This window comes from Dendropsophus ebraccatus, chromosome 10, assembly GCF_027789765.1.
Source record: "Dendropsophus ebraccatus isolate aDenEbr1 chromosome 10, aDenEbr1.pat, whole genome shotgun sequence".
Taxonomy (NCBI): domain Eukaryota; kingdom Metazoa; phylum Chordata; class Amphibia; order Anura; family Hylidae; genus Dendropsophus; species Dendropsophus ebraccatus.
The window spans coordinates 30,225,022-30,248,537 of record NC_091463.1 but is presented as its reverse complement, the minus strand read 5'-3'; the positions used below and the strand labels follow the sequence as shown (position 1 = coordinate 30,248,537).

General features: G+C 40.0%; 1 protein-coding gene across 7 annotated transcripts in view; it reads right to left on the bottom strand.

Annotated features, from left to right (window-relative positions):
- The window catches only part of PBX3 (PBX homeobox 3), a 192,963-nt gene that overhangs the window by 131,049 nt on the left and 38,398 nt on the right, over positions 1-23,516 (bottom strand). The window lies entirely within an intron of this gene.

Below are 23,516 nucleotides of genomic sequence, written 5' to 3'. Positions count from 1 at the left end.
TATATATATATATATATCTTGTAATAAGGGGATCTCCGAAAGTCCAATACTGAATTTCTTCACCTGAAGACAAGGAACGCTGAAGTTATTGGTCAGCTAACATGTGACATACATAGACCAGTCAGCGTGGCCATAGACTTGCTGCATGGAATGTGTACATGTAAATAGCCAGAAACCATTCTTCTCAGGGTAAGTAGAGCTAAGCAAACTTCGAGCGCGCCTGGCTCCATCTAGACCCAAGCGTGCAGCATTTGATTAGTAATGGCTGCTGAAGTTGGATGTAGCCCTAAGGAGTCTGGGAAAATTGAATACAGCCATCTAACAGTAAGTCAACCCATAAAATGTTGGCATTCTCAGTCTGAGAATAGGTTACATGACAAGCTATACATAAACACTGCAGGAATCCTTGGACAAATCTACAAGGAAAACAAGTCATCTGTCCTTATTGTTGGAAATGATCAAATCTGGATCTGGGAGCAATCTAACTATAAAGTGCTATTTCTGTAATAGGGTTATGCCTGGTGTTCCAGCTTTGCCTCTATTCAAGTTAATGCTGCATTACCTGACATGACCCATTGACTAAATTAATGCAGTTTCTGGGAAAGAGCAAGCAGACCTTTTTTTTTCTTATCCTAGACAAACCCTTTAAGATAGCACGTGTCTTCTGTTCTATAGACAGATCATTTTGCTGTCAGATTCACACAGCAATACCCTACTAATCGGATTGCTACTCCTTGCCAAGGAAGCCATATCATTAATAAGAACATACAGTAATAGTTACTTTCTGCTATATAAAGGGCATGTTCTACAGAGGTGACCCTACACCCTTCTCGAAAGAGAGAGAATGGGAAACTTGTTCATTTGAGTTGAGCAAACTTTGAGCTCCCTCGGGTCTTTCCGGACCTGATCATTCGGCATCTTATTATTGGTGGCTGCTGAAGTTAGATGCAGACCTAGGGAGCCCTGGAAAACATGGATACAGCCTATGGCTATGTTCACACAACATAGATCATCCCAACCGGTACTGCAGTACCAGCCGGATGATCTTTAGTGCCGCAGAGTTCTGATGCGGGCGCATCCTAGCGCGCCCGCATCAGAACTTCCCACAGCACACTATGGAGCGTGCAGCGGGAGCCGCTCGCTCCATTGTGTGCACTGACAGGGTTTTCTACAGCCGCTATTCAATGAATAGCAGACGCAGAAAACTGACATTTCAGTTGTTTGTGGCGCCGCTAGGGATTCCGGATATAGCGTATACCACGTGTATACGCTCCGGCCGGGATCCCGTAGACAGCAAGGTAACATATTTTCGTAATAATCTGGGCCGTAGTTTTACGAAAATATACGTTGTGTGAACACAGCCTATGGCTGTAGCCATGTTTTCCAGATCTCTCTAGAGTGGCATTCAACTTCTGCATCCACAGGGAATCAAACGGCAAGTGTTCAGGTTCAGATTACAGAGCCAAACCTGGCTATTTTGAAAGATCTGGGTAACACTAAGTAGGATATTACTGCAATAATGTCAATTCCTAATATAGGATTCATACATCGTGTTCATACGGTTCCTGAGCCACTAGTTAGGGACCACCCTATTGAATATCTTCTAATGTTTCCATTAAAAATATCTTCTGTTTCCATTAAAAAAGGAAACCATATAAAAAGCTCAGCAGCGCACAATCCCTAACTTAGTGCATAAAGCCCTAACTATAAAAGTAATCGGGATTACATCAGATACGCACTTTATGACACAAAGTTCCTTTTTTATCAAGGACATACATATACCACTATACCTCATATCAATGCCCAATCGTGTCGGCCAGGACAGAGTTAAATCAAGGAGCAATAAAAACAAATGAAGATTGCCTGATAAGAATAATTAATAAACAAGGCCAATTAGAATGGAGATTGCGCCCATCCTTTAGACCTGACAAGGTGCCACCGTCACCAGTGTATCTGTGATAATCTCAGATTTGAACAGATTTTCTGACTGCGAGCTGTCTGGGTAATTGCTGAGCTGTCTGAGCAGTCTATTGAATGGCATCCATTTGTATCTCATCGGATGACTATTACATGTTATTACCACAATTAATAATGGGAATAATACAGAGCATATGTTGGGCGCGTCGGAATGAGCGGCTCACTCGGTAACACCTGTGCATTCTGCCTTTCTGCCTGCAGTTTAAGAATCATTCTTTAGGAATGAATGGGCACATTCAAATTCTTGTAATGTTTTTTTCATAGCCATAAAACCTGCACTATTTGAATGATTTGGCAATTTATTCCACCCTCCAAAACATATTTGCCTTCTCATAATATGTATAGAGCACTAGAGAGGCCCCTCGCTGCACAGAGAGAGAGGAATATTCACTTGCTGAAATAGCGATATGCCCTTCTCCTTCATAGACGGCAAAGGAGCGATAATGGTGATCCTGCCAATATTCCGGCAGAAATATGACACATGCCCGAGAATATTGATGCTTTGTGCAATAGATTTGAATATTAACCATTAAAAGTAACAATTATGACTACCTCAAGACTTATTGGCAGGTTGAGTCCTTAATAGGCATCCGGCACAATGGATGGGATTCTGCTTGTACGTCTTGAGGTTGTATCATTTCTGATGCTGCAGACAGTAACCAGATTTTACTCCATAGTGATGCACATTATAAAACTGACAGTCCTTTCTACAAAAAAGGGATTGTCAGATCCGTCTGAAAACCAGGAGGTGATTTTTGTGACGCCTGCTGCTGTGGAATAAATCTTATTTTTACCTATAACATCATGTGGGCTGCATCTTCTTGCACATGTGTCTGAAGATGTGACAATAAGAACAGAGGAGAAGCCCAGACAATGGTCCTGAAGTGTCAGCGCACGCCATACTGAAGGGAAACTTGTGTACTACACATCTTGGGCCGCAAAATAACAAACTGTGACAAACACCGTCTGGAAAGAAGTCAGCCATGTTTAAATTTTGTCTATGAGAGTCGGATGAAAGATCAGTCACCTTCTGCCCGGGGACGGTGATCGTGTATGGGCAGTCTGAAGAAGTAGACTAAAATGTGTATGGCCGTGTCTGCTAAATCACCTCAGACAATCATTTATTCACCTTGTTCAATGATCTGCCTTTCTCGGACAGTTACCAGACAAGGGCTGTATTATACACTACAACAACCACTGTGGCTGCCAATATTATTAGGACACTAGAATATGCTACATTTGCCAAAAACGTATCCTGTGTCTTGATCGCACATGTAAAGTTGGCCATACACTTTCTATTACTGTCGGCCAACAGTTTTCTCTCCTGTCATCTCTATATACATAAACATTTGGCACAGCTGAATGTTCCTGTGATCTCTATGGGCAGTAGTAAGCCAAAAAGCTCTGGCAGCAGCTTATCTCTCATAGAACAAATGGGTTTAGGAGAGAAAATCCATCCCGCCATCTCCCTATCTCCACTGACATCATCAGCTGGTAGAGTCTCGGGAGAACCTCATACTGAAAGCCAAGCCCGCCATGAGCGCTAAGTATGGCCGACATAAGTATAAAGTGTATGTGGACTTTACAGTGTCACTGTCGTTTGTAAAAAATTTTGACGTCATACATTACAAGCCCAATTCTTTTCTCTAACACAGAGAGGGAGTGGACCATGCTGCAACGTGTCACCTCCCCGCTCGTTTTCCCGATCGGTACAGGTCTGAACACTCAGACCCAGACCAATCAAAAGTTTTGACATGCCTCTATGACATGTCAAACGTTTTTACAAACGACGGTGACATTTTAAAGGACAATTTAATCTGCTCTGGTATACCAAGTCATGATGTTGACTCTTTGACCAGGCCAGAGGAGCAGGGTGGAAGGGAAAGGGGTTGATCTATAGGGTTCTTTGTCTCTTGTAAAAATGTCATCTCTTTTCTAGTTATTATAGGACAGATGTCTTTTTCTTGTTCTTAGGACTTATGATACATCCAATTTACTGTACTGCTTTTCTTGTTTACTAAAAACTGTAAAAAAAAAAATATAAAAATTAAAGAGCATTTTCATTTTGTCCTTTGAGATAAGGTAATTTTTAGCAATAAAAATATAAGGATTCTCTCACAAACTATGGGGACCCACTATGTATAGGAGCTGTATACACCAATAGGATACAGTAGAATAATAGACTGTATTTTATTGAAGCTGGTTTCACACAGAGCTTAAATTTGGGCAAAAATGGCAAAAAAAAACAAAACCAATGGCATTTATGTGAGCAAAAACACCCAAGGCCAGATATTAGTGATACATCAATGGCATTTTATGAAATGCCTTACATACTTTTTTGTTGTTTTGTGGCATTTTTCTCTCCTCTATGGCATTTTTTTTTTATCTGTGGCAATTTATCCAAAACGCAACATGCTGATGATGCGGTGTTTTCTCTGCCATAGAGTTAAATGGAATTTCTTCTGTTTGTCTAAAGAACGCTACTCCTAGAAGTACACAAAAACGCCGAAGGCAAAAAAAGAAAGCCATTCACACCTAAATTTAAAAGCATCAAAAAAAGCCTTTCTCAGTTTTTCTGTCATTTTTATTGGAGGCCAGAAAAATGCCACACAAAAGCTGTGTGTAAAGCCATCCCAACCAATGTTACATGGAAAAAAGAAAAAAAAACCTTTTTATCGTCTAAAAAATGAACGTATTGTATACAAAAAGTGCAAGAAACCTAAACTGCCCATATACTTTGAAAGTAAAATCCTATTACACCTAAACAACGCATTCATATTGGTTACCTGTAGTCATCCATAAGGTGGAAATACTGAATGACCGGTAATGGGTTAATAATATGAAAAAGCCATTTCTGTCTATAGGAACATGTGTTCTCACTAAGGGGATGGCCCAGTTATTTCCCTATTCAGGATGGATCCATGTAACCTTGAAGATGAACAGGAATAAGCCCAATATTCTCTTTCTCTTGTAATTTCCTCTCTTGACCTTCCTAGCGCGCGCACAGATCTGGCCGTGTGCTGTCGCTGGCAGGAGCTGGCTTCCTTTATGAAGCTGACATCTGTATCAGCGGGTTAGTAACTCTGTTATGGGCTGTAAATATAGAACTGCTGGAACTTCCTCTTAGGACAGAATGAGGAATTTGCCTATAATTAAAGCAGAGCCAGTTAACGGCTGGTAGTAAAGGTTTACAGCGCCGGTTGACAGTTGCAAAGATAAGCTTGTAAAAAAGGTCTGAAACTGCAGAAGGAGCCGCTCTTCCCACACGTCCCAAAGCAATTCACACCCAGGCCCATTTCTACTAAGCAGGTCTTCAGCCCAAAGATGCGCTTTATGGTCTTCCTTTAAGTTACATTCAACATGTAGCTTTAACCTAACAGCGCTGAATGCTGATGTGTACAACATTGCAGCCTCCACAGTTAGAATTCACATAACGAATACTAAAGTACATACTACCTATAGTGATCCTATAGAAAGGACAAGTCAATTCTTTCAGCGGAGAGCCACGCAGAGCGAAAGAACCCTATACTTGAACATGATACCAAGCAGATTCCGTGGCGGAGATTCCGCTCAGAATTTCCACCTATTTTCCTCAGTGTGCACGCACCCTAAAAAAATTTCTCCAAAATATACATGAGAATAGTGAAGAGCAGAGCAAAGAGGAAATACATGCAAGTTGTGGCTTGGTTTTATGATGATGGACAAAACCTCCAACGTATATGAAAAGAGGAGCCAAACATGGGGGACACAAATGCAGAAGTCCTAGCTATTTGACGTAAATTTCATATTCTTAAAGAAGAATTCCCTACTTCCCTACATTCCCTACTTGTTAGAAGGGGTCTTGACACTGTTCACAGTGTGTCCTCCTGCTTGGACCCCTGGCAAAAAGCTGTGATCTATGGAGAAACCTTTCAACAGGTGTTTGATTTCCCTGCAGCGATACCGCAGGAAAAATAGAAAATTACACAGTGACCATCCACATCAATGGTTTGTTAGTGTAAACCATGATAAGTCCTCAAGAACGTGTTTCAAGGAACACTACATTGGCATTACATTAATAATAGTCTGCAATTGCGGACAGAACTCTGGATGTGTGAATAAGGCCTTAGCATTGAGTTTGCTGATCTGGACAAACTGAGCCATAATAGGGCACCCACAGACTCTGTATATGCCTCAGATGTCAGGTACCTTTTTATAAAGCACTGATCTTTGGACAAAATACCTACAAAAGATAATACTACTAAGAGCACATAAAATGCCTACAGGTTAGTGGTCCAGAACAGCAGGGATTTCACTATGCTGCCGTACACCATCCTGCACAAAGCTCTGCCATCCGCACGGACCGTCCCTACATCAATGTCTATTTTGCCTCCACATTTTGGCCGTACTCTGCACCCAAGTAGACTGTGATTAGTGCAATTCACCACGCAAGGTTCTTATGTGGAGTGAAGGAAGCGTGAACCTGCTTTGCTTGACACTTCTAATCAAAAACACAGGTTTATTTTATCCAAAGCCCTCATACAAATCTCAGTCAATCCTGAATCTTCATAAATCACCATTAAAGACAAGCCTATCATCGTCATCGCATACATCTCCCTGTTCCCGACCCGCAGACTAATGAGAAGAGGGATCGGGCTATCTCCTCTGATTAATTAATTCAAAATGTCTGCGCTTATTCACAGGCGCGGCTGCTGTTATTTGAATAGTACTTGACAGCGCTGCCTGAAGATATCATTTCTGATTTGTGAACTTGCTACACCATAACTGATGATTGCTCATGAAAATCACAGAAGCTCCTTTTCCTGGCATTACTGTAAAACCCTCTCCCTGCTAGTTATTTTTTTATACGCTCAATCTGTAGTTTACATTGCTAATGTTGTCAAATATATCCATAATGTGCTGTGTTTTGGAAGATTATTTCTCGCCTCCCTCCCCCGTTACATATTGCTAGTGCCTCCGACTTTTGTTCGACGCCTAAAAAGGTGCTGCCGGCAGAAATCTTATAGCTGTAATAAATAATGGCATCTTGTCTATGAGCCACCTTCTCTATTGTTCTTTTAACAAAACAAAACTTTAACAAAAAAATTTTTCTTTAATATCTATTGGTAGATGGTATAAAGTTCCTAACCTTCTCAGTACCAGAGGCATTCTGGCTCCACAAAATTGTTTTAAAATGGGTGCACAAAAGCATACTGACCTACCCTGATCCTCCACTGCTCCCAGTCCTGACTGCTTACTTCTTCTTATAAAGTGCCATCCCTGCAGCCAATGTATGCCCAATCACTGAGTGAGGTGGGTCACCAATGCAGTCAGTGATCAGTGATCATCAGTGATCAGTGATACACTGATCATTACAGTGATCAGTGATCATTTACAGCTAGGATGAAAAAGCACCAGTAAGCTAAGGGAATGGGGAATCATAGGACCAGGTGCTGTTTTTTGTTTTTTAAGTTCACCCTGAGCCTATTTTTTTTAAAATTGTGGTTTCCCATTTAATTTGCATTAAATATTAGTCCCAAATGGACAACATTTGTCCCTAGATCCTATTAATGTGCATGGACATCACATGCCTGCATACCTAAACAGGCTAAGCTACAGTACCAGGCATTACCAAACTTGTATAAACTTCCCTGTTTTTGGATTTATTATGTTTTATACATTTACATAACACCACCATATGCCAGTTGCCCATCTGTAGACAGCTATTGTGGACTTCCTTCCCCTTGTCAGTACAGAGCAGGGTGCCGACTGGCTAGTAAGAGGCTTTTGCTATGGGATTTTACCCTAGGACTACAATGTCATATGCCAAGTGGTGAGCTATTGGAAAACACAAGGGCATTGAAGGAACTCAAAGATCCTGTGATCATGTGTTGCTGGCACATCCTAAGGCTATATTTCTCCTTATACCAAACCTAACCCACTGTATTGTTTTTCTCTAAAAATTCTAAAACCTAGTACTAAAGCTAAATATTTTATCCATACTTCCTAGGGAAGATGATTAAATACATTACATTATATTCAGTCTATACATTCTGGCCACATTGCTATCTAAGCCCAATGCAATTTATAACATGTCGGGCAATAATAAAGGGGGCACCAGAAGCTATCCACGATATATAACCACTTTACTCCAGTCATTTTATCTCTCCATTGTTATTAGAATGCTTGACCTCTGCAGCTACAAAGGATACAAATATTGTGCTGGGATCTCAGGAGAACAGGCAAGGACAGGGCTATGCCTACGCAGCCTGACATGGTTTAACTAGAGGAAGAAATTACTTCCACAAGATCAGAGGTGCCTGCGTTTTACAAATACACCTGTTTATTACAAGTTAATTTCTATGCAAATTGTTGCCCTTCTAGACAACACAAAATTCTCAGCCTAATATTTTCAATGCAATGATCAAGTTTTAACTATAATGGAGTGCTGCTAATCTGCTATGCAAAAAAAGGGGTGCATAGCATAGGAATTGAGTGATCCCTATTATGTTATCCCTAGACAATCCACTGATCATAACCGCAGCAATCAACTGTGATCGACAAACAAAGCTGGTAACAAGTACTTGATTCCCTCGCAACGCCACCACATGGTACGCATTGTAATCAATAGGCCGTTTCCATGCTGTTAACAGTGTAATCCTCGGTCCAGAGCACCGCCAGGAACAGTGCTGGATGTTTGGGTCCGGAGATTGTTGCTGAACCTGAACAGTTTACAAGTCCGCTTAACGCTAGAAGATGGAGGAGCAAGTCTGATGTCAGGACCAGGAGTAGTACAACAGGTTTATTATATAGAAGATAACGCAGAAGCAAAGCTTAAAATAGGTCAAGGATTAATACTACAAGGTATTGGAGCCAAAGGACAAAGCAGACATAGTGTATTAAAGAACCCAGGCCACACTAAGGCCATCCAAATGTACAAAAATCCATAATGTGAGAACATTGATCTCTGGACAATTTGTGGCAGGTGTATGTCACTTTAAATAGGCCATTAGGCCAACCCTGACATTTTATGATACCAGTTGCCCTGGCAACCAAAGGTGACTGTTTGCTAGCAACTGTAGAGCCATGCTTGAAGCCAATAGGAATTCAGTGAAAACAAGGCACCAGAGGAAGAGAAGTAGTAGTACCAGACTGCCTAGCAACCAGTCACAGCCAGTGGGGGAAGCCTAATGGCAACCAGATGCAAGGCTGCAAGTGGTCGCAACTAGTAACAATGTATAAAGCTGTGTTTCCCCTTAAAGTAAAAAAACTCAAGTCAATAAACTAATATTTATATATATATATATATATATATATATATATATATATATATAGATTCTCACTGAAAATGACAGCTAAGGATCCACAGCAGATTTCGCTGCAAAGCCGCAATGTGAAATCCGCTGCAGATCTGTTATGCGTGAACCGACCCTAAAAGGACAAACAAAAATCTGTCTCTTGGTAAAACCTCAATAAGGGATGCCAATGGACCCAAAGACTTTAATGGGCTAAATGTAGTCTAATTGTGAGTGTTTATTTTGGGCATTTCCCAAATTTGTTTGTTTGTTTTTTTAAACACGCAAAAAGCATATACATTCAGAGGCTATGTTCACACTACATATTTCAGTCTGTATATGTATATTTCAGTCAGTATTGCAACCAAAACCAGGAGTGGATTAAAAACACAGAAAGGATCTGTTCACACAATGTTGAAATTGAGTGGATGGCCGCCATATAACAGTAAATAACTGCTATTATTTCAATATAACAGCCGTTGTTTTAAAATAACAGCAAATATTTGCCATTAAATGGCGGCCGTCCACTCAATTTCAACATTGTGTGAACAGATCCTTTCTGTGTTTTTAATCCACTCCTGGTTTTGGTTGCAATACTGACTGAAATATACTGACTGAAATATACGTAGTGTGAACCCAGCCAGAAAATGTACCAAACGTAACTAGACTACGTTCAGCCCATTGAAGTCCATGGGCCCAGCATTCATTTTTGACATTTTTCAGACGGACAGTGCAGAGTAGACCTAAAAACACTGTCTAAATGTAGATAACGGCACCACAACTATCGTGCGAGGATTCCTGAAATGTTGGAATATCTGTGCCAGTGGCACCACTATCTCTGTAGGGGGTCTACGAACAAAACAATGCCTTACCTACCATTGATAGACCCCTTCTGTATCTATACCATGTGAGTGAATACAACTCAAAGATAAAGTGGGACATGGAGAGAAAGGAGCTGCTGCACCTCACACCTATGGTTGACACTAATGCTGCTAGGCTATATTTAAAAACCAACGCCAGGATGTTGGTATAGAATTTGATCAAAACATATTGCCCCATGTACCCCCTGCCGGTCTCCTGGTTCATATGGGTCCCTACACTAACTCCACACTGTGTCGGTCAGCGACTGCGACAGCTACTGCCCGCAAAGCGAGTGCAAACAGGGAAGGGAGGCCATGGAATGGCCCTGCATCCCCAATGTCACAGAACCAAACCCAAAGTGCCCCCCCAAACCCAGCAGGCACCGCCGGCGGAGAAAGCTGCTGCCAAACAACACAAATGTGAATATGTGGATAAAGTGGAACTGAGCCAGATTGTAATAAAGAGTAAATGAATATTTCTTGCTAGTTTCATCTCCAGGTTAAATATAATTTATGTCATACATGAAAATGATACCTTTCAAACCTGGGAAATGACACTGAAAATGATACATATACTGTAGGATCCAAATTTCCAAACAACTTCATGCAAATCACACAATTTGATGACTTTGGCTTTATATGACCCCTAATCAAATGTGGTTATAAAACAGGAAGCGAGCGACCAAGTGAAAGCGGGATATTAGCCGCGGAGGTGTTAGCGTGTTAGGTATCTAAGGCTCTAATGAGCAATTTTCTACGCCATTAGTGGGCAGCGAGGTCAAAGGGAGATGTAAATGATCTGTTCCTGACATTAATTCTCTAAGGATGGCAAATTCTGCTCTACGAGAGTTTCTTTACCCTGGAGAAATGAATAAGTAATAAAATATTTCTGATTCAGACCTTAAATAAGTTGTCTCATCAAGCCAACCACCGGTGTAGAGATGAGCCAACTTACAGTAAATTTGGATTATCATGAACCCAAGTGCTCGGCATTTGAATCCCGCTTCCTAGAGAACATGGATGTAGCCCTAGTTTTGCAGACAGTCTTAGTGCTGCATCTATACTCTCTGTTGCCACCAGTGGTCAAATGCCGAGTGATTGGGTTCATGCAAGTCATGCAACTTATGTGGATTTATATAAATTGGCTTATTTCTACCAGTGACGTAAGGGACAGGTGATCGATACCACTGATAACCAATGGCTGAGGTCGTCAAATGTCTTTTGGTAAAAATGACTGAACCCCATATCTGTCCAACACAGTACTCATCTCTAAGAATGTAATACAAATTTCCATTTTTAAGCCACAGAAACATGTTTGTAACTGAAAAAACCCTTTAGGCTGCATCCACACTATGTATACAGTATTTCAGTCAGTATTGCAACCAAAACCAGGACTGGATTAAAAACACAGAAAGGATCTGTTCACACAATGTTGAAATTGAGTGGATGGCCGCCATTTAATGGCAAATATTTGCTGTTATTTTAAAACAACGGCTGTTATATTGAAATAATGGCCGTTATTTACTGTTATATGGCGGCCATCCACTCAATTTCAACATTGTGTGAACAGATCCTTTCTGGGTTTTTAATCCACTCCTTGTTTTGGTTGCAATATTGACTGAAATATACTGACTGAAATATACATATACTGACTGAAATATATGTAGTGTGAACGCAGCCTTAAGAGTCCCTGCCATAATACCATGCCACATGCTCTTCATAGTTTGGCATGGAGAGACACAGCTCACAGCAGGGGATGACGCCCAGCTAGTTCTATGCATGAGCGCTATTAGCTAGAACAGGGCTCGGGTCAGAACTTGCCAGGCGTGGCAACTGAGATTTGTCCAAACCTGAACACTTTGCATTAGATTACCAATGGCTGAAGAAGTTGGATTTAACACTACGAAGTCCTGGAAAGCATAGACCCAACCTATCGCTGTGTCCATGTTTTCCAGGCAGCCATAGGGCTGCATCAAATTTCTTCAGCCACCGGTTTGGATGAACCCGAGCATTCTTAAGGTTTACTTATCTCTCATGTCAACCAATTCCTTGGCAACCTGTTACCTCTGCATGACCTGCGTCCACACCAAACTGTGGAAAGCAAGTGGATGGCATCATGGCATAGACTCTTACGGCACCAGAAATAACAAATAGTAATATGTATATACTTGGCACCAAAAAAATTTTTTTCAATAATATATACGCATTCAAATAAAAACTTTTGTTAAATTGTTCTCTCTTACTAACATTTTTTTTTCATGTTACCATAAGCAAAGAAACCCTCTCCTGGTCTCCCACATTGGGCAAGTGCTAATTTGACAGAAGAAGAAAAATAATTTTTATAAAAAATAAAAAAATAAAACTTAAAAAAAAAAAAAGTCTGACAAAAAGTCCCATCTTGTTTTGAGGCAGTGGATTTCATCAGGCACAATCCCAGAACAGAACACTTGATTTATGAGACTTAGTCAGTATCTGGCTTTGCTTCGTACGGTGAAACAATCTGTGTGCTCTGTGCAAGAGCTTCAATGCCAAACTTTCCTGGCTTGGTTCACATTGTCACAGATAATGGAAATTAGGATTATGTTGGCGTGCCTGTGTCTGCAGAGCAGATGCTTCAAGGTAACAAAACACCAGATACTGAGAACCATAATCGTGAACTGTAATGGTGATACCTAAAAACATTTTGTTCTGCATGAGGAGTACCTATAGAATAGCAATAATACCTAACCGGCTGGAAGGACTATAGGGCAAGATAGTTATTGGACACCCAATCATTTTCCTATTGCTAGTTTCCCTAGGAGTGACTTGGCACACATAAACCAGTCAGGGACTTTAAAGGGGTTATCCAGACTTAAAAAATATGGCTGCTTTCTTCCAGAAACAGCACTACTCCTGCCCTCAGTTTTGGTGAGGCTTTTTCAGGTCAGTTCCATTAAAGTGAATGGAGCTCAACCGCAATACCACACACAACCTTGCTGTTTGCAAGAAAGTAGCTATGTTTTTTTGAATGCTGGATATCCCTTTTAATTGAACACCTTTACTGGTTAGGCATTGTATGAAGCTATTACCAGTATCGACTGGTATTTTGTGCAGAAAGTATTATAATGAAATATAATATAATGTTATTTGTATATAACTATTTATTTGTTTATACAGGCATCACAATATAAGAAAGACAACGCGAGCACGCAACCATGTGATCTCATCCTGCCCTAACTATGCCATCCTGCCCAATGGAAGAAAAAAAAAAAAAGAAAAAAGCTGCATTTAATTCCCCTCAAGTTTTATTTGACACGATGAAACGGAGTGTGAGTTGGTAGAAATGTGTTGTCGCGTATAGTGTTAGTGATCAACACCAAAAGAGGAAACGGCAGGCAGCACACGGTACAGAGCGGTGCAGCCTGGAACAAATATAAATCAATCACTGTGACAGAAGTAGCACTTATTCCAGAGTCAGAAGTGAACAAAATATTCCATGTCAGCAAAATGTCTCCTGTCAAATCCGCTCTTTAAAATCTCACCACAATTCGCAAAGACAAATGTCCTTTGCTACTCCACAGAAAGATGTATGTGTGGATGCTGTGTACTGGTGCTCATAGGCTGGTGGCTGAGAAGGAGCAGATAATCGCTCTGAGCTTTAAAGCTATCCCATCCTCTCCTAACAAACCCATGCTTGCCATCTAATATTAACCTTTCTCTCTAGTACCAGGCAAAGGGGAGTCAGTCAGAGGCAGAGAGATCAAGAACGCTTAGAATTTTCCCTTGCATGTATGTGTAAATATTAATTTATGTATATAAGGCTGTACAAATGAAGGATATGAAGGGATTTACAAAAGGAAGATCTTCATACCAGGCTGCTTAGAACCATGTTATCCAATGAAGTGTAGAGCAAGAAAAAAAACACATCTACAAGAATACATATGACTACAGAGGAAAGCAAACATAATTCCTACAACTTTACCTTAAGCATTGCTATAATGGTAAAGCACATCAATGCAATCCTTTTTTATTCTACCTTATTTATGCTCACAAGTCCTATGCAGGCTTATCTGTCTCTATGGTAACAGACTACAAACAAACACTGTGTAGTCTGATTCGGAGATCACACTTCTTTTCATCTGTCCCTTATATCCTAGTAACCTACCATCTGTATATTAGCAAGACATAGGAGACATATAAGAGGGTGTATGGTTAAAAATCAGACTTAGGTTTATTTGGAGGCAGATGGTTATATAATCGCAAGTATATACAAAGTTGCCTCATTTTCCATTTCATGTGCACAACACAAATAAAAACTTGGTTGCGAAGGTGTGCACATTCTCTAAGGAAATACAGTTGTAACCATTCCTTTTAACAAGAGGAATCTATATACACCATTGTTTTATTGCAGGTTTGTAAGCAGGTACAGGCTGCGAGTGGCCAGTCAATGTGCTCCATACCACGCCTGCAAGAAAACCACTTAAGCTCTTCCCAGTCAGGTGACCATCAATACACTCCCACAGCTAAAGAGCTCTGCCCCAATTATAACATCATTCAGGGGAATCAATGCAGAATAAAAGGAAAATAATACCAATCTATATGCTAGATTGGTGATAGACAAAAGGTCTATAAATCCCTAAAATCAATGTATGAAATCTGGGGTTCGGGTGCAGTAATTGCCTAGAACATTTTATACTAAATTAGTTATATTTTGTGTGAAACTTCTAGAATTTTAACAGAAAGTCTAAAGCCGTCTATTTGCGGCTGTGTTACCAGTGTACATAATACAATTAACAGATGTTATAGGCACCCGTCCCATTTTCAGAGCTACCGTCAGTAGGGCTACAAGCCCTGCTCCATAACACATTCACATTTCTAGAATAGTAACATACTGTGGGCCATAAAATTAGACTGTGACATAACTGAGCTTTATCTGCCACCTCGACACCTTCATATCCAAATCCCTGTGTAAAGCATATGTTGCTAAACAGATTGATTGGGCTATTTTATCTTTTGTTCCTCACGTTGTTGTGTGTGATGGTTAAGGCACTGGCAAATAGAAATGATTTGTTTGCACAGCCATCAATTTTTCTTCCTAGAGAAGGAGCTGGCCAAACTTGCGTCTTTGTGCAGCCATGGGATGCTTCCAGTCCCTGTTCTCGTCAGAATATTCATGCACGCATGCAAAAATCTGGCTGGCAAGACCAGCGGGGGAAATAAATTCTTAGAGAATGCCAGACGATTCTTTTTAACCAAAGATACAAAACCCTTTGCTGCCAGTGGGGGCTTGCGATACACACCGCGTCCTCTTCCTGTGCTGGAGTAAAGTCCGGCACCCTACAAATGAGATGGACTTCATACTGCTGACGGCTCAATGCCAAGGGCTGCACTTTCCAAAAGCGGAATGGCCAAGCTGTTTAGCAAACTGTCATTAATGTGTGGACATGCATGGCAAGCAAAGGGATGCCCTGCTAGACATAATAACCATAGATGGGGATAGCTGCTCCTTCTATCTAGAGGCATCTTTAAAGAAGACCTTGACATTGCCTCATCTATTGTCTTCGTGGTTGTTGTTCGGGTCCCCCTTGTAAATCAACAGGCTACATTTTGTCCTGCTGGCACGGATATGGGCCTAGTCATTGCACCCTGGACTGCAAATGGGTTAAACTCATTTGTTGGTCACCTCTGCTCCTTCCATCTACCTGAATATCATCCTGTAGCATGCTCATTTTTTTTCCTCTACCCTTTCAAAATTCTCCCGACTTCAGGAAATATTCTTGGTGTCTAGTGTCAGGCAGAGAGCAGAAATCTCTCAGCGCGAGGCACTCTGAAAAATATAGCTGTCCGCCTCGAAAACGCGTCTATGTGTCTGGAAGGAGGGGACATGGAGGGGGCTTCGATGCATTTATTGGAGGTGATATGAAGAAACTGAGCACTCTGCCTTTACTTCCTAAAGACAGAGACGTTCATTTTTCATTCTTACATCTGAAAGGCGACTTACATTCCGGGCAAATAAAAAAAAAAAGGCTTGTAACAAGCAGCGAGATTGGAAACGGATCCAGGACATATACTAGGGCAATAAAGCAGTGCTGTATATATCTAAAACTATTATTAGAAATTAAATTAAAAGCAACACGCACTATACAAATAGTGACAAGCCAGACGCTAAGCCCGGGTGTAAACCATCATATAATAATGGCAATAATAACAAAGCAGAATACATACACACATAAAACATACATGTGGGACGTTATAAAACACAAAGGCCAATGGCAAGAGAAATATAAATGGTTAATAGTAGGTTATTTGTGCTTTGAAAAAGCCAAGTATATTGCAATAAAGCTTAGATATGACTTGTGATATGGTGAGGAGTGATGGCATAAATGCTTCATTTAGCAGCTGTTAGACACTGGGTCTATACATAGTGAGCAATGGTATGATGAGATAGGGAATGTCACATTGTGATCGTCGCTATATCATAATTATTAGAGCCATTACACCCAATTATATAAATATTCTCTTAATCATCTTATAATGATTTCCAACCTTTAAATATAATCCTGAATACGCTCTGCATGGGTAAAACCAACAGTGAGATACTGTACTTGATCTGAGCTGTATCACCATGCCATTTTACCCCACCACTGTATACATACTCAGCAGGTACACACCATGAGCTGCACATACTTACGTCACCGGCCAATAGCTATGATTATTCATTATCTATGCATTAAGTAAAACGGAACGGTGACACTGATAAGTATTATGCTAGACCAAGAATAAGTTTCCCAATTCCAATCCTAGAAAATATTTCCTTATATTATTACAGTGCCCCAACTATCACCCCCCCCCCCCCCCCCCCCCCAATAAAAAAAAAAAAAAAAAAAAAAATATTGTACATCTGTCTAGAAGGGGGGTGTCTTCTTAAGGGAACCAATCATGTAAAAGGGCTGGAACAGGTTAATATATAGTTTTATGGGAAAAGATTCACTAGTCATTTATTGATTGTAATCACTGCTCATTCCTGAATTTGGAATCCAGTGGGTGGTGCTAGTAAACAGATAGCTGTCAATCACTGATAAGCCCACCCACTGGACTCCTAAGAGCAGAGTGTTAGATAAATAAAATAAATATATCTGAGCTCATTTTGCTGAATGGATTGCATTTTCGAGGCCAGGTCTTCTTTAAACACCACAAAAAACTGAAATCAAGGGAGACAAAGATGCAAATCTATGTCTGGATATCCCAGATTATAGAACCTAGTAGAAATTATCTTTCCTACATAACATAACCCCCCCCCCCCTCTGCACGGCGTTACTGATTACGTGTATTTTTCTACATCCTGCAGCTCGGATGTTTATTTGCCTTTTCCAATCTTCATCTGTAATCGTGTAAGAAAAGGCTTGACTAATGAATGCGAGTTTATTTTAAAAAAAGAAGAAAAAAAAAACTCCCAATATTTCACATATTTCTCCTATCACGATTTCTAAGCTAAGTTTTCAATAGGGAGATGTACCTGGGTAGTTATTAATTCTTGCCAATGCTTTTTTCTAGAAACGTGATAAAAAAGTCTCTTTTTTTTCCGCTCTCTCTCTCTCTAGCTAAAGCGCCGGCAACACCATGTTCCTCCTAACGAATCCTTTATCTTAGGAGGAACTTTAAAACAAAGCAGAAATGTTGGCAGATATTTTTTTTCCCTGAGTGAGGAGGCTGATATATCTGTGAGATGCGACAGGCAGACATAAATTAATAGAGTTCTGGAGATCAGATCTTCATTAATAATCTATTTTGTCATGCACTGCTACTGACAGGCTCCTCGTTCACGTTTCACTGGGGTATAAAAGCCCAGGATATGTCTTAAGGCAGAAAACACCAAGAAATGAGTTTATTATCATTTATTTTCAGCACAGTGACTACAAAAAAAGATACAGGTTTTACTTAGGCGGTGGAAAAAAATGCATTGTAGATGAATGGGGGGGGGGGGGGAAGTGTCCTGATTCCTTGTACTTCTATAACACAAAGGCAAGGTCGCCTATATTCCCAGCATACTTGATCAGTGGAGCCGTAATTATTTTCTGCAATATATAAAGACCCGTGCTGCATACATGGAAATATATCCCCTACACATAAGCAGATTAATACTTTATGCACTGTGTTATCACAGTCCCCGGCTCACATAACAATAAGAATGCTGCAAATACATTCGCTGTGTAGTGTAAAACGCGTCTGACACATTGCTGCCTTTTAATGGACCCCTGCTACTTAAATCCGTAATCATTATTAATACCAATTTTCCGTCCACTTTCACATCCATTTACGGTCGCCTATCCACGTTGTTGACATGGGCTGATTTTTTTATTTTTTTTTGCTTTTGCAGAATAAGGTTTAAATGATATAGCATTACAGTTTATTAGATGCCACGTAGCAAGACATTTACCCTGTAGCTGGACTGCATGATCTATACTGTTTATAGGCTATGTAGTAAGTAAACTAATCCCTTATTATATCCATAGGACCCTGCAAATCCCTGAACATGATCCCACCTATGATGTATATAAGCGCTTAGTAAATGTTGGTGCTGGGTATGAACACAAGCTGTGATGTGAGGAAGGATCCACCAGCAGAAGGATCTGTTGACTTGCCATACTGGGCTTATTTTGAAAACTATGAATCAATAGAAATGCATGAGCTTACAATGACCCTGCTCGCATCAGACGGCTAGAATAATTTGCATTGAATCATGTGGCGTTCGTCCACTGCCGGCATGGAAGGGGTTCAAAATATTAACGGGAAACTGAAGATAAGAAGAAATTGACTTTAATGTACTCCGTACGACCTCTGCTTTCTGCTTCGAAGGAAATGAGCCTTCTCCACTTCTCAATCCCGATCAAAGCAGAGCGAGAGCAAGCGAGCATCCCTTCCCACCTGACATTAATCACTGCTTTCCTGCAGCCTTCCTGTATTAATTCCTGTCATGCCAAACATGGGCCGGAGACTGTCAGGGCGCAGCGAGGGTGGACTGTGCCGGCTCCGGGGCTTAGGGGAGCTCTACACCTCTGGGGAAATGACATCAATTAAAGGAGTTTGGAGAACAAGGATGATGTTACAATGGGGCTCTGCCCGCGTTGTCGTCTGTGACACTATATTTATATAGAGAGTTATACATACACACACATATATATATATATATATATATATATATATATATATGTATGTATGTATGTATGTGTGTGTGTCTCTATATGTATATGCGTACCAACATCTTGATGACTTTTAGCCTTTGCATTAAAAAAATTTTTAGCTGCTACTGAAAAACATTTCTTTTTTGTAACCTATTTCTATATATTCTGATAGATAATCTTTCATCTAATTATATTACTATGGGTGCAGCCATCTTGCCTAAGCTGCATAGTTTTTTTTAGATATAGGTAAATAGATTGGGGAGGGGGGGTATTGGCTTTTATGGGAGAGTTTTCCATGCATGCTCTGTGACCTGTGCAGAAATCATAGTCCTTGGAGGGGGGGGAGCTCCATCTCACTACTGGTGTCACCATTAACTATAATTCTGTCTGTATTAAGAAAGAGACAGCCAGAAAGTGATCTTTACAGAACAGGAAGTGTCAGCTTATTATTCAACCTAGTGGCCAGAATGGAAACTAAAGGGAAATATATATATATATATATATATATATATATATATATATATATATATACACACACACACTCCCTTTACCATCATTAGTAACCAGCATCGGGGGTCTGCACCGTGATCAGCTATACAGAATATATTACAAAATAATGTTTTTTAAAGCAATAAAACATGTTTGCATGCTACAGCATCTTGGCACAATGTATTATGAGATCCTCTTCGTAATTTCACATACCAAAAGCTACCATAATGCACAACTGATGCAAACAGTTAAATAACAAATTTGGCTCTGCTGCATCTGCCTATCCCCGAATACAGAATAATAACACAACAGCTTCTAGAAGATAATAGTCTATAATCCAACATGTTAGGGAACCACATATTCCGCGCAGAATCAATACACTGACAGCGTTAGCACTGCGAGGTAGCATGGCCTCACTTGAGCCAGTACAACTGCTTATAATATGACAAAGAGGAGCAGTCGGCTCTTGCATCTTAGCATACATCTCTTTTCTTTGGACATGACAGCTCAAATGCGTGCGGATGGCTTAATAACCCTAAAATTGAAAGATACCACTAATACTGTCTGTCTGGAGCCGCAAGGAATATCAACAGAGTTTAATTAAAAAATATATGCATCAAAAACATACATGAGATCCATTCAGTCATAATGAAAGAGGAGGGTGGGCTTGAGAATTGGGTGGGGACAGATATTTATCACTGCCATATACTGCCAAACTGACCTTTGGCTAAACCTAGCTGGAGTCTATCTCACAACCAAGGAGTGGCGGTAATCCATCATGAATATGATTTGGTAAACAGATCAGACTTGTCAAGTGATTTGGTGACACTGCCGTGGATTTTCCTTCCTGTCTTAGATCAAATCACTCTAGTTGTACCAGGCATTTACATCTGCTTTTAAGCTGTTATGGTTGCCTTTTGGCAGGCAGCAAAGTGTAGCTGTTGAGACTGCTGCGAAATAATGCAAGGTTTGTTATGAATTAAATATTAGAAATCTTAACGCGGCGACCAATAAGAATTATTTGCCTTATTAAAGCAGCAGAAGATGCTGATTAAATTTTCATTGCATTGCAGTCTTTCCCCCATTTCTGCTCTCAATTCATCATTCTAATGTATGAAAGGCATGTCGAGGACTGGCGTGGGGGACTTAATTTCTGGAATGCAAATACAGAAAAGAAAATACTATAAATACCTTCCAGAGGAAGCGTTTGCCAGTCACTTCTAATTAAGGGGATCACAACTTGGCAAATACAAAAAAATATATAATAATAATAACAAAAAATAAATAAAAAAAATTACAAAACATACATTTGCAAAGCAAAAAGAAATCTATACGTCAAAGAGTAAAGAGCCACTTCTATAGATGGAATATGTGGAGGGTTAAAGCTCAAATCCCTCTTCATTTTTTTCCTGACATATGTAGCTACCATAAAGTGACTCCCATTGTAGTAAAACTTTTATTTTATTTATTTTTTTGTTGATGAAAACCATGCTTTTTAATACAGTGAAAAACACTATACATGAACCTACACTTGACTAAGCTGGTCCTAATGCAGTCTAATTCAAAGCCTTTAGAGAAGCCACTGTAGTAGCGTATTTAACTGTACACTAATGATGTCATACATAGTGTCACACTACGTTTTTGCAATCTGTTTAATGTATCCATTTTTAATTGGTTACTTTTAACGGACAGAAAAACGTAGTCAACACTACTTTTGTGTCCGTTAAAAAAAAAAACGCATCCGTTTGATCTGTTTTTTTTTATAATGGAAGTTAATAGAAAAACGGATCCAAACGGATGACACACAATTGCATCCATTTTTTCCATAAAACATACACGTGAAACGGATTGCAAAAATGCAGTGTGAACCCAGCCTTAGCTGTGCAACTTTTTTTGCAGCTAAAAAATTGGAAGTATATGTCACCGATGTGCATTCCCATGGGCCACTAGTAGTGTGACAGATGTCTTTGCACAAGATGCACTTTAATTAGGCTGGGTTCACACTACGTATATTTCAGTCAGTATTGTGGTCCTCATATTGCAACCAAAACCAGGATTGGATTGAAAACACAGAAAGGATCTGTTCACACAATGGTGAAATTGAGTGGATGGCCGCCATATAACAGTAAATAACTGCCATTATTTCAATATAACAGCCGTTGTTTTAAAATAACAGCAAATATTTGCCATTAAATGGCGGCCATCCACTCAATTTCAACATTGTGTGAACAGAGCCTTTCTGTGTTTTTAATCCACTCCTGGTTTTGGTTGCAATATGAGGACCACAATACTGACTGAAATATACGTAGTGTGAACCCAGCCTAAACATGGACTGTGTGCCTGTAGACCAGAGGGCAAGGATCAAACTGGCAACTAACAGGTTAAATAATATTGCAATGTCAACCACTTAATACAGTGTGCAGAACACGCTGCCCTCAGATTGCCGCAGACATTGCTACAAATATATATTTAGGAATAGCAGCCTCCTCCAGATGTCAGCTCGTGTCCTAGATAAATACAGAGAGATGAAGGCGCTGTGCAGGTTTCCTTTTTTCCCCCCTTCCCTGTGCTTTAATGTGTATCAGGGAGAAAATGAACTTCAAGTATCCCATTCCCCAGGAGAAATCCTCTTCCCTGAAACTCTGCGACTAATGAAATGGGGATCTATAAATAGCAGCGTCATTACGGAGAGAGGACTTGTGTTGGAAGTCGACTCTGCCTCTGACCCTCTTTAAGCTAATAACTTTCAATATTTCCCCAAAGGATGATCAATACTGAGAGGCTGAGGAAACATATGATGCGACCCTGAAAGAAGCAAAAACCGCAGTCTTGACCGTATAGTCTCCAGCAGGAAAAGAACAACGGGCCGGGATTGTCTGAGATTAAAAAAATTGGGTCTGCTTTATTTAGTTTTTTTTTCATGTACAGCCCCAAACCTGGCCATGGACTTGTCCAATTCATTTGAATTGGGGTGAGCTGTAATACCAAAAACAGCCTACAGACAAGAATGGAGCTATTTAAAAAAAAAAAAAAAAAACTTCTTCTAATCTAGGAAACCCTTTTAAACTACTTTTACGAGGTTGACCCTATGGGGCTGGCTGGCGTTACACACAGAGTTTCATTGCAGTACTGTTACAGTACTGCAGCGTCTTCACAGAAACAATGCAGTAGTGCAATGTGTGAACACAGCCTGATGTTCATTACGGTAGAAGAAAAGGAAAAAGTCCAGCACAATGTCCATAAAAGACTTGTTCTTTATTAAAAGTTGAATCCGTAAAATTACATGTAGTAAAATGAGAAAATACACACATTTAGACACATTTCGGATGTCGGCATTTGTCAAAGCATGCTCATTACCCATTAACTGATTGTCTTGTAATGTCACAATTAAACCCTTATGGTAAATTACATTGACCATATACTGTTTTAGTACTATATTGATCAGTCAGATTTTACAAAAATTTTTTCTATGGTCCTTTGAAAGGAACAGGAAGCCAAATTGCATTAGTCAATGAAAATGAAGCTGTTATAGATATCACTCCCACCTAGGTGTGAACTATGTGGGATAAAGTAGTAATCACCGACAGACATTTTATTTGGTGTTTTACTTAGTCATCGCATAAAAGTCAGACTCTCCCAGGCCTGAATTGTCTGATAACAGGAAGGAAAAGATTGGATTTAATAGCATAATATATGGAGATCAGAAAATTCATTGTCCCTTTTAGAATTGATGTTAGGTTAGCCTTTAGATATTA